This window comes from Balearica regulorum, chromosome 21, assembly GCF_011004875.1.
Source record: "Balearica regulorum gibbericeps isolate bBalReg1 chromosome 21, bBalReg1.pri, whole genome shotgun sequence".
In the NCBI taxonomy this organism is placed as follows: Eukaryota; Metazoa; Chordata; class Aves; order Gruiformes; family Gruidae; genus Balearica; species Balearica regulorum.
In genome coordinates, this window is record NC_046204.1 from 2,881,399 (window position 1) to 2,892,365 (window position 10,967).

Sequence of the window (10,967 nt, forward strand, 5' to 3'; positions counted from 1 at the left end):
GCGGAGCGTCAGCCGGGCAGAGGAGGGCACGAAGCGATCTTCTCTGGTGCAGCTGGTACGTGCAACAGCCTGCTACGTGCCCAGTGGTTATCTCCGTCCAGTGTGGCATTAAATACATTCTCAAGTCTGTGACTTCTGAGTCAAAGGGGACTCACAAGCTGAAGATAAACCCGTGACAAATATCTTACTGGATGGAGGGGCAGAAGAGTTTGGCAGAGAGCACGTACCAAAGAACCCGGGTTCAGCCTTTGCTGGCGTGCAGCTTCTCTATTTCCCCTGTATGCAGGAGAGTTTCAAAAAACCAGACCAAACCCAGTCTCTCATGGCTGTCCTGCTGACCATCTATCTGCTTTTGGGTCCTGCTCATCAGGTAGAGATGACAACAGTCCCTTTCCCTTTTTTCACTTTAGGTTGTAACATGTGCTACTTCTGGACAGATCCAAGATGTTACTAGTGGAGAAAAGCTTGAAAGTTACACCAAATTATGAAAAGACCAATCGATTGTCATCTCCCTTAACATGGGGAGTGACCAACAAGACAGGGTAAAGGGTAGCAAAGGAGGAACATTTAGAAGCCTGAGGGATTTCCTGAAACTGGTGAGCGGTATTTCCTCCAATTTGATTTTCTCTCTCCTGGACACTGTAAAAAAAGTATGCAGGAGTTAGGAGCCAAGGAGCTGTGCAGGGTGGAAAACAGGTTGTGTCCAAACTCAAAGTCAGAACAGGCCCAGGAAGTCAGATCCAATTGAGAAAGCACGGATTCAGTCAGCCAGGTAAACGTCCTGGGCACTTGTCTGTGCGTCTCCCCGCCCCCAGTTTGGTACCCAGCTGCATCACGAAGGAGCTGTGCAGTATCAGGCTGTATGAATCCTCAGTCCCACGCAGCGTAACCCTGTTTGAGTGACAGCCTTGCCCACTGATTCATACAGGCTGGAATAAGCATTATCCTGGGTACCCAAGAGAATTAGATACCCCTGTTCTCACACCCAGAGCACGTAACTTGTGAGATCCCCTCAAAGATGGCATCTGGATCCTGGTGCAATAGTAATGGTGACCAAATACTGCAGCTAGTTGGTTTCCTGACACAACCAGGGTTTCTTAATGTTACAGCCCACTGAAATAAGTCTGGATATTAGCTGCTGAGTTGTGTCAGGTCATAGGTACTGTGGGCTTGATCATCACCTCTTGAAATCAAGAGCAGACTTTTTCCTCTGACCCAGCGTGGTTTGGGCCTCCCCATGTCAGAGTTGTGCTTATTTAACAGCGCTCATGTTGAAGTCGGTAGGAAGTACGGGTACTCTAGCAGTGAAGCTGTCAGTCTTTAGTCTCATTTGGCAAGCAAGCTTCCAGGGAAAAAATACATAGGAAGGAAAATCACACCACGGTCTAATTCACCGATCTGAACAAATTCATCGATTCTCGTTGCACAGATTCACATTCAATTCAGCTGCTGATGTATTGACTGTTGTGGCAGCTAAGAAGGCAAAAGCCTTTCCAAACCACTGCTGAGCGAAGTACTTGTTCAGTCACATCCTTATTCTCTGCTGGTGAGCATCCTCCTTGGCTCTTCTCACGCTAGTTGTATTCCAGATCTGGGATGTGGAAGGGATGGAGGAAGCAAGTATTGCCCCATTGCAAACCATCTGCTTCTCATCAACTAACCCAGACATCTGCTCCTGTCCTGTCCTCCTCCTGCCCCATTGCCCAGTGACCTGTTCGGAGAAAGTCGCTGCAGAGACGGTGGGATAGAACGGCCGTGGGTCTGGTTCCCAGGGCTCACAGTTGCATGTCCAGACCCCCTTGACTAGGGCTGGTGGGTATGTGGAGATGATTTCCTTCCATTACTCACTTCCCAAGGAAGTCTTTCCACGGAAGGGTTGCTCATCTTGGAATAATTCCCTTTTTTGTTGGTTTATCAATGTAAATGCCATTCAGTCTCACACCCTGCAGCCTGGAGAGATTTCAGCCTTTATCTCCCTGCAAGTCCTGCTGGGATAGGTGGAAGCAGGAAAAAACAGCCTGGGAAATAATTAGATCTTACACAATTTCATCTTATTTTTAACTTTACTGTAATTGACAGATCCTGTTTCCAGTAAGACTAGTGCATGTACATGCTGAGTCTTTCCTAGCTGCATCCTGCACTGTGAAGCCAGCAGTATCGCTCCGGATTTGTTCCTGTTTAAACAGGATCAGAATCTGGCTGCAGATCTCAGCTTAGGCTCGGCTCCCTGTCACTGCCAAGCTCGTGTTCTCCACTTGTCGTGGACTTGACTGAAATTCACTCAGGATAAGTGAATATTTCATCTTACCACGCCAAGTTACAGAACAGCTCAGGAACAGTTAACAAATGTAAAAAGAAAAATAAAAAAGAAAAACAAAACCCACCACCAACCAATCTACTGTATTTTGATTGTGATATTACCGAGCCTCAGACACGTACACATGTACGTTGTGCAAACCTGCAGCACCACACTTCAGCGTTCTGCACATGGGAAGGCTCTGGCGGCGTGCAGCAGCTGCCGTGACATTCTGGGGATGTAAACAATACACAATTTCTGAAGAGATGCAATATCCTCTCTGAGACAAATTACCACAGCTGGAACAAACAGGCTTTTGGGAACACAGCCTTTTTTTTCAGCTCTACATAAAAGATTTTGTTTGGAGGGACTCTCTATATATGGCAATTTGGAAATTCCCCATTTGGAAAGGAAGCAAAGCAGCTCTGCAGCGCTGGAAGGACGACATGGGTAAGAGCTCCCTGTTGAAGTCCAGGGGAGGCTCGTGCAGCCCAGCGCGGGTGGGCAGTTACCCAAGGTGCCAGTAACCCAACTTGACTGCATGCACCAGGGTCTTGGGCTGAAAGGCAAGACCTCTGCCAGCTCATGCTGAGACACCAGCTCGATTCTGACGCAGATGATGTTGGTGATTCAGCTGCTATCCACAATATTCACAGCCGACTCCAGGTTTTCCTCCAAACACTGACCACGCGTGGCTCACCTGACTGTCCCACTTCACTTTTAAACAGGTTGCATGGCTTGGAGGGCATGAACTTGAACTCCACTGACTCCAGAAATGCCATTCTGACTTACAGCAGAGAAGATCAAGCCCTGTGTTGCCAGTTCTCAGTTAACAGTGTGTCATGCAGTCTCCAGCCTCAAGTCAGCTCTTATTTTTGTTTGACTTGGAAGACAAGCTACAAAAATAGACATGTTTACTCCTTGCATTCACCAGTTTTATTTTTTCCTCAGAAGTTGTCCAGTGACTAAGAATGACTCCACAGTGAGGTAAGGTCTAGCTTATCGATGATCTCTGTCATACCGAAGCACCCTAAAAAGCCACCCAGCACAAAAATACAGCCCAGAAGAGAACTTAGTCCTTCTGACAGGCCACAAGACAACCTTCAGCTCCTTTGGACACCCAGAGCAAACCAGCCTCAGCACACGATGCTCCATACCTGCTGTCTTGTGATTCCAGACCCGCATTGAATCTGTGTGTAATTTTATTGCAGAGAAATAATACCAGACAAAAAGGACACAGCAATTAATGCTGCTGCCAATTTATCCTGAGAATTAGCATCTGTTAGATAACTGAGTTGGGAGGAACAGTTTGCTGAGCAGGATGCCAGAGTTAGAATCCTGGGGACAGGTCTGAGGTCAATAGTGTCTCCTCACTGCAGCTCATCCATGCCAGGTCGCACCAGCTGTGCACTTGGCATCTCTTGGGACTGAATCCCATTTGTCTGGTCCCTTTCTGCCTTTCTTGTGCACATTTTCATCTATGGTTTGGTTCTGCTGATATTCTAGACAACTGTAGCAACTCACGAGGTCTTTGCAATGGCATTTAGAAAGAGCATCACAGAGCGACTGAAAAGGCACACATTTGTTTGAGTCATACCATAGCACTTTGGGAATGGAAGAACATTTATAAATGAAATGCCTTTTCACTTATGAAGGGCCATTTTTTCCACTTTTCAGTGAGATGATGTAGTGGCTGTCAGTGCTGGAATATGTGAGCAAGCTGCTGAAGAACATCTTGATGAAAAGAGCATCTTGGCTGCAAGCAAGTTTTATAGCTAGGTGTGGGGGGTTGACCCCAGCCAGCAGCAAAGCATCCACCAGCAGCAAGAAAATCGTGAGTCAGAGTAAAACCACATGCACAAGCAAAGCAAAATAAGGAACTTATTCACTACTTTGCATCAGCAAACAGATGTTTAGCCACTTCCTAGAAATCAGGGCCTATACACAGTAAAAGTTACTTGGAAAGACAAACGCTATAACCCCCGAAGTCCCCACTTCCCCACACTTTTATTGCTGAGTACCTCATATGTTCAGGAGTATCCCTGTTGTGAATTCAGGCCAGCTGTCCCAGCTGCATCCCTCCCAACTTCTTGCACACTCCCATCGTACTCAGTGGAGGGGGTAGCAGGTGTAGATGGAAGAAGAAAGCCTCAACAGTGTGCGAGCCCAGCTTGGCAATAGCCAAAACACTGGTGCGTTATCAATGCTGTTTAAGTCACAAATCCAAAACGCAGCACCATACAGGCTGCTGTGACAAAAATTAACTCCATTTCAGCCAGACCCAAGGGCAAATCATGTGAACTGCCAAGTGCAATAAAAACCATACACAGGATGTTGAAGCAATAAGAGGCTCTATAAGAGCGATGCCTCTGCTCCCTTTTCCTTGCAGCCCTCAGGAGCTGGATTCCTAGGTGTCAGGCAAGAAGCGCAGAACTTCAGATGCTATAACAGAAGTAGTTCAGCAAGATGACTGTCTTCAAAGCAAGTCCAGTGTCCAGAGGGACTGTCTCATGGTTTAACCCCAGCCAGCACCACACAGCTGCTTGCTCACTCGTTTCTCCCCAGGGTAGGGGAGAGAATCCAAAGGGTAAAAGTGAGAATACTCATGGGTTAAGATAAAGACAGTTTACTAGGTAAAGCAGAAGCCATGCACACAAGCAAAGCAAACCAAGGAATTCATTCATCGCTTCCCATCAGCGGGCAGGTGTTCAGCCATCGCCAGGAAAGGAGGCTCCATCACACCTAAGGGTTACCTGGGAAGATAAACCACCGTAACCCCAAGCATCCCCCTCACCACCCCTGTTCCTTCTTCCCCCAGCTTTATATTGCTGGGCACGATGTCATATGGTATGCAATATCCCTTTGCTCAGTTGGGGTCAGCTGTGTCCCCTCCCAACTTCTTGTGCACCCCCAGCCCCCTCGCTGCAATGTGAGGAGCAGAAAAGGCCTTGCCTCTGTGTAAGCACTGCTCAGCACTAACACACCCTTGTTACTATCAACACCATTTTCAGCACAAATCCAAGACACAGCACCATACCAGCTACTAGGAAGAAAGTTAATTCTATCCCAGCCAAAACCAGGACAGACTGGGAAAGGGCTAGACTTGACCCTCCTCTGTCCATCCAGTCACCTGCCCAGGACCAGAATGCTCCGAGTGCTCTAACTGCCTCAAAAGTGGGCTGATGACAGCATTGGCAAGGCAGTCCCACAAGGCTGGTCATAATGCTACACGTATAGCAAGAGCTGTTGGTGTTTGATCACGTTTAGCGGCTACGTGCAAGACCCAGAGGGAACAAAGTAGGACTGGAAGTAAGAGACGGGGTCAGCTTCGGCTGGTAGGTCCTGGTGCTGCTGCATTGCTTGAGGGCTGAGGCAGGGTTGGGACTCTGCAAACTCCACCACCTGTTGGAGTTGTCCCAGCATGGTTTGTGGAGCTAAGCTGCTGCTATCAAGCCAGCTTCCATCACCAGTTAGTAAAATCACCCCAGTCCTGAGAAAGCATCCCCTAAATGAGTAGACCATTCCATCCCATAATTATGCTGTAGGGCATACAGGAAACATGTTTTAATGCTATAATGCTCCTATTGTCTTCAGAACAACTGGCCCAGAGCTAACAGCAGCTGCAGCTTCTTTCACATTTGTAAAGGCATTTACAGTCCTTTAAGTAAAAACTGCAGTGATGGACTGGTATGGGGCTTCGCACTGATGTTTTTGAGCCAGCCGTAAGACCAGACTTGACTGCTGTTAAGAGCTAATACATACAGTTTCATTACGAGCTGAAAGGGATGAGTAGGGAAAACAGAGCTCTGCACGCAGCAGCCCTGACTCAGCCATGTTTACGCCACGGCTGCGCAGCAGCCTGACTTTCTGAACTACGGCTGGGCCAGTTTTGTTTACAAGCTCACAAAATTACACAGAGTTCAACCAGCTTCTTCCTTTCACCTTGCCTCTGGGTTCCAAAGTGTTTTAAATTTGTAGGAACGAATGAGATCATTTGCAGAGTTTCAGGAGCAGGTCAAAGAGCAACCTGATACGGGGTGGGGGGGGAATAGCAGGAGGGCTGGATGCCAGCAGAGCGGAGCTGGAGCACTCAGCCCTGACTCCGCCACAGCCCAGGCTCGCTTACCCATCCGAATTCAGGGTACCTCAGGACAAGAGATTTCATTTTCTCCTTGCTCCTGCCTGGAACTGTTGTAATTCCTTTGACCTTTCATAACTTCTCGCAGCCAGGGTAGGCTGCTCCACAGAGATATGTAGTAGTGAAGAGGTAAAACAAGAGAAACAGCACATGGCTCATTGCTCATTCAGGGGCTCCTAGATTTATCCTTTTGTCAGGCAGGTCAGAAATAGCTAACATCTCTGGCCCTGTCTCTCCCAGTTACTGTAGAGGCCCCTCTCTTGGGTGCAGCAGGCTGAATTAATAACTGTTGGGTTGTCATAGCACATCCTCATCCTCCACCCCATGGCCCAGAGATGCTACTGGCTGTCCACATGCATCACCTTCCCTGCCAAGGAAGAGCTGACAGAGCTCTTTGCTTCACTGCTTCAGCCCTGTGCTTTCAGCCCAGGACTAGAAGAGCAGGATAGGAAATGCTAACCTTTCAAATAGGTAGGACGCAGGCTCAGCCATCCTTGTGTGTACGAAAGCCAGAGAGTCCCCTAAAATACACACTGTGCAGTGATCACAACCCCAACGTTAGTGTTAGGGGAGGAGGACACAGGTACGTAAAAACCAATTGAATTCTGGAGTTTGAGTCTTTACAAGAACTGTGTTCTCAATCCCTGCTTTGCAACCACAATGTTGCCATAATTGAGTAGAAGTTACACATACAGAACTTACTCCAGAGCGCCAAGAACTGCAAAGGAGCGAGGCTTCAAACCTGGGTGGGCTCATGGCAATCCCTAGCAGAGACCCACCGGGTCCGTAGGGCCAGAATCTCTTTCCAAACACCAGAAAACTTGATTATAAGCTTCAGAGCTGCCCAGTCACACAGAGGATTTCTGGGAAGAGTGGCCAGAGATTCCTATATCCTTGCTGAACCAGCTTGTCCATGCAGCTCACGCTGCTTCCTTGGACTTAGCTGTGCCCATGAGCCTAATGGCTCTGAAGAGGGAGGGGACCTTTTGTGTTTATCCCCAAAAAACCATGGGCATTAAGAAACAAAAATGGGGAAACTCCTGGGGGAGAAGTTACGGTATTCCCTCCTGAGCTGCAAAGTCTGGCAGGACAGCGCACCGTCAGCCTAAGATCAGGGTGGAGAGCCCCAGCCGTGCTGCAGCCAAACCAGAAGGTTACGCTGCAGCTTTGCAGTGGACACCGATCCCACCACAGGCTCTGCTCCAAAGCACTCTTAACACCGGGCTTCAGCAGGAAGGAAGACTCTGAAGGGTTTCCCCTGGAAGCGCCTTTCATTCCAGATCTGACAGTAAGCGGTCCCCAGAGACTATAGCACCCTTCACATTAATGTGAAATCTGTTCTTTTCCCAAAGGCAGACTGTGCTGCAGCCCTTCGGTCAAATCCAAAGCAGGATCCTTGCCAATGGGACATACCGGACAGCAAATTGACTAAAACACAAACAGGATTTGTGGCTGCTTGTACAGGAGTGTTTCCAGTTTACTGGGTCAGACTCTGCTTTGCGTGTGGAATCAGAACCTGGGAGTCTCTAGCAGAGATTCTCTAAGACTTCTGACTCCTGCCTCATTTCCTTCACAAGAGAGGATTTTACTGCATCTTTCCCAGCTGGACCCAGACTGTAATCTCACTTTGCTTGCCAGGAACCAGAGCAGCTCTGAAAATTGGACCCACTTCTACACAGTACAAATGAGGTCTAGATGCAGCAGTCAATTTTTAACCAAAGGCTATTCTTTTGAGTGGATGAATTTCTTTATTTCTTGACTTTTATCCCCTATGTATCCCATAAGGAAAGCCCAGACAATTGGGAAAAGCCAAATTTAAGAGAACCTCTTTAGAGCCAGGTTTCCTGAGGAATTTCCAGCTACAGAATAAGCTGCTATTTCCCATTGGACAGCAAGTTCTCAGCCTCTCTCAATAACTGTAGTCTCTTTACATGTCAGCCTGAGAGAGAAAAGACAATTTTGAGCAGCCTGCAGGCACGCACACACACCAGAGCAAGACATGGCAAAGAAAACACTCTGCATGCGTGCAAAGGAAACTCATGCATTGGGACAGTCTTCTGGGCTTGTTTGTCCGCAGGGTGTCCAAGGGAGGAGCCAGTCAAGAAACAACCAGGCTGGATTGTCATCTGCTTTGCTTATTTCAGCTCCTGTACCCAATTTCTTTCAATCGCAGCAGTAATTGTTAAGACAGTTTTACAGCCTAATACGCCAGGCAGCTCTGCAGGCTCTGACAGGCTGCTAGGTGGTTTTTTGAAGGTTCAAGTTAACTCTGTCATGACTTACAGCAGCTTACTTGGACAACAGTGCTGTTCCATCCATCTCTGGCTCACATTTCAACCGGTGGCAATTGATGGTTGCCTCAGGAGAGGCTATCAGGGCAGGAGCCCCCCCCTCACAAGCTCATGCCCTGGTGCTACAACTCATTCATGATAGAGAGTAGAGCAGCACAGGATAGTTTCTGTTCCTATCAGGAAAGTGGCTGTATTTCAGGTGTGCTCTATTTTTAGAGGCTCATCTAAATCTCACCAGGCTCTGCTGAGCTCTTAGCTTGGTGGGTGGGGGGGAAGCAGGCAGAGACATTGATGAATGGACCTCTGAGCAGGCATCAGACCTGCATCCAGTCACAACAGGAAAGGGAAGCGCTATGTGGCTTCTGAGTTCCTATCAGGAGAGACCGCCTGGCCCCCACTTCAGGCACAGCTGCACGAGTGCTGGCCAAGCTATGCTCCCTGCTCACAGCCTGGGATTCAGAAGAGGATGAGGCTGATTTTCCATCAGCCTCAATACCCAGGTGACAGTTAATGCCTCTCCACTCCCAGCTCTGCAGGCCCCTTTCTCTGATGGAGGCAGGAGCGCAGAGGTACCAATCTTCTTATTTTTACCCTCATGCCAGCAGCCTTTAGACTAGTCAGGCTTAGTTTCAGAATAAGCGTAGTCTGAAAACTGGCATGCTGGGATGGAACAGGTTCAGCACTGGTGTGTCTACAGCAGAGGAGCACAACTGGACCAGTGTGGGACAGGGATTTCCCGAGTCCTGCTGGAGAGGTCATTTCTCTGGTCCAGGCTGCCAGAGAGGAACTGACCTTCAGTTTTAGGGAGGAGAACTAGGCTGCCTCTAAGGTAGGCTTTGCTGAGGCTCGCTTCTCATCTGAAACTTTTCACCCCCTCGCAGTAATAAGGCAAAAAACATCTGAGTAGGAACAAAGCTTCAAGCACAAAAAAAACAATCACTTTTTGTCTGAACCCAGCAAGGCAGCTGGGGAGCGAGTGGGAGGGAAGGGAATGACTCCCTGCGCTGTCAGCAGGGCTCCTCCAGCCCAGCTGACCTTGGCTGGCTCACTCCATGCTCCTGTAACACTTGGAAACTTGTCCCTCCGTGCTGGTTAGCGTCAGAGTGAGGGTTTTCTCTCCAGCCTCCACACCAGCCCCTGAAAGCCCGTGGTTTATGACTGTTCTCCTCGCATATGCCCTGCCTCTCCTTTTCACAGGAGATAGCACGGGACAAGCTCCAAGTCAGATCAGAGTTTCTCCTCCGAGACACTGATTCTTCATTTTCCACATGTTCAGCATGGTCTAGAGATGTAAGATGCCTTGTGGATCCACAAGCCACAGACAGGATGAGACAATCAACGTGCTGCCCAACACAGCAAATGCTGGAGAAACGTACTACCTTCTGTCATGTTAAAACCAACACCGAGCAGGTGGACATCAGAGTTAAAGCATAAAGCCACACAACAGGCTACCACATTTTCCAACCCCATCACCATCTCCCACAGTCTTTCCACATGGGAGTCTGGCTTTTTGGACACAAAAGAGCAGAGCCAGGATGGCTTCTGGAGCAGAGGAAGACACTTGCAAGCTCAGGAGGAAAAGCATGCAGAGCAGCACACACTCCATCCCTGGGCAAGGCTGCTGCTCCCCACACAAACCAATGATCCGGAGCTGTCAAGTGTCTCGCATGTCCTTCTTCTGCCATCACAGACTCAGTCTGAGGTCAGTCATTTTATCAATTAAAAGGGTGGAGGGGGGTTGCTGGGAATTCCAAGGACTGCAGAGGAGGCTTCCTACTGCAGGCTGAAGGTAAGCTTGCTGCAGAGAGTCAGGGACCAATTCCACCATGGGCCATCTGATGTAGGCAGAAACCAAACTGCATCTGATGTGGGTGGCTGATAGGTCTGTATTATTCAACTTGAACTCATTACTGGCAAAAGCCATACTGAGATCTGAGAGGGCAGGGCAAACTTGCTGGAATCTAGAAGTAATGGCAGGGACTCTTCCTACCATCAGGAAGCTGCTGTTTACAGTTGAAAGAAGGCAGGTGGGACACGGGGTCCTAGATGAGAAATCCTGTTGCATAAACAAGCCTGAAGAAGCAGAGGGTTCTGCTAGGAAGTGCTATGCCTGACAGCTATCCTTTCCTGATTGGAAATCCTGCCAGCCTTACACTCCTCCCACATCAGACTAGGGAAATAGTTGCAATTCCAGAAGCCCAATAAAGAAAGAGGTGACTTGATGCATGCAAAGCAATCAAAA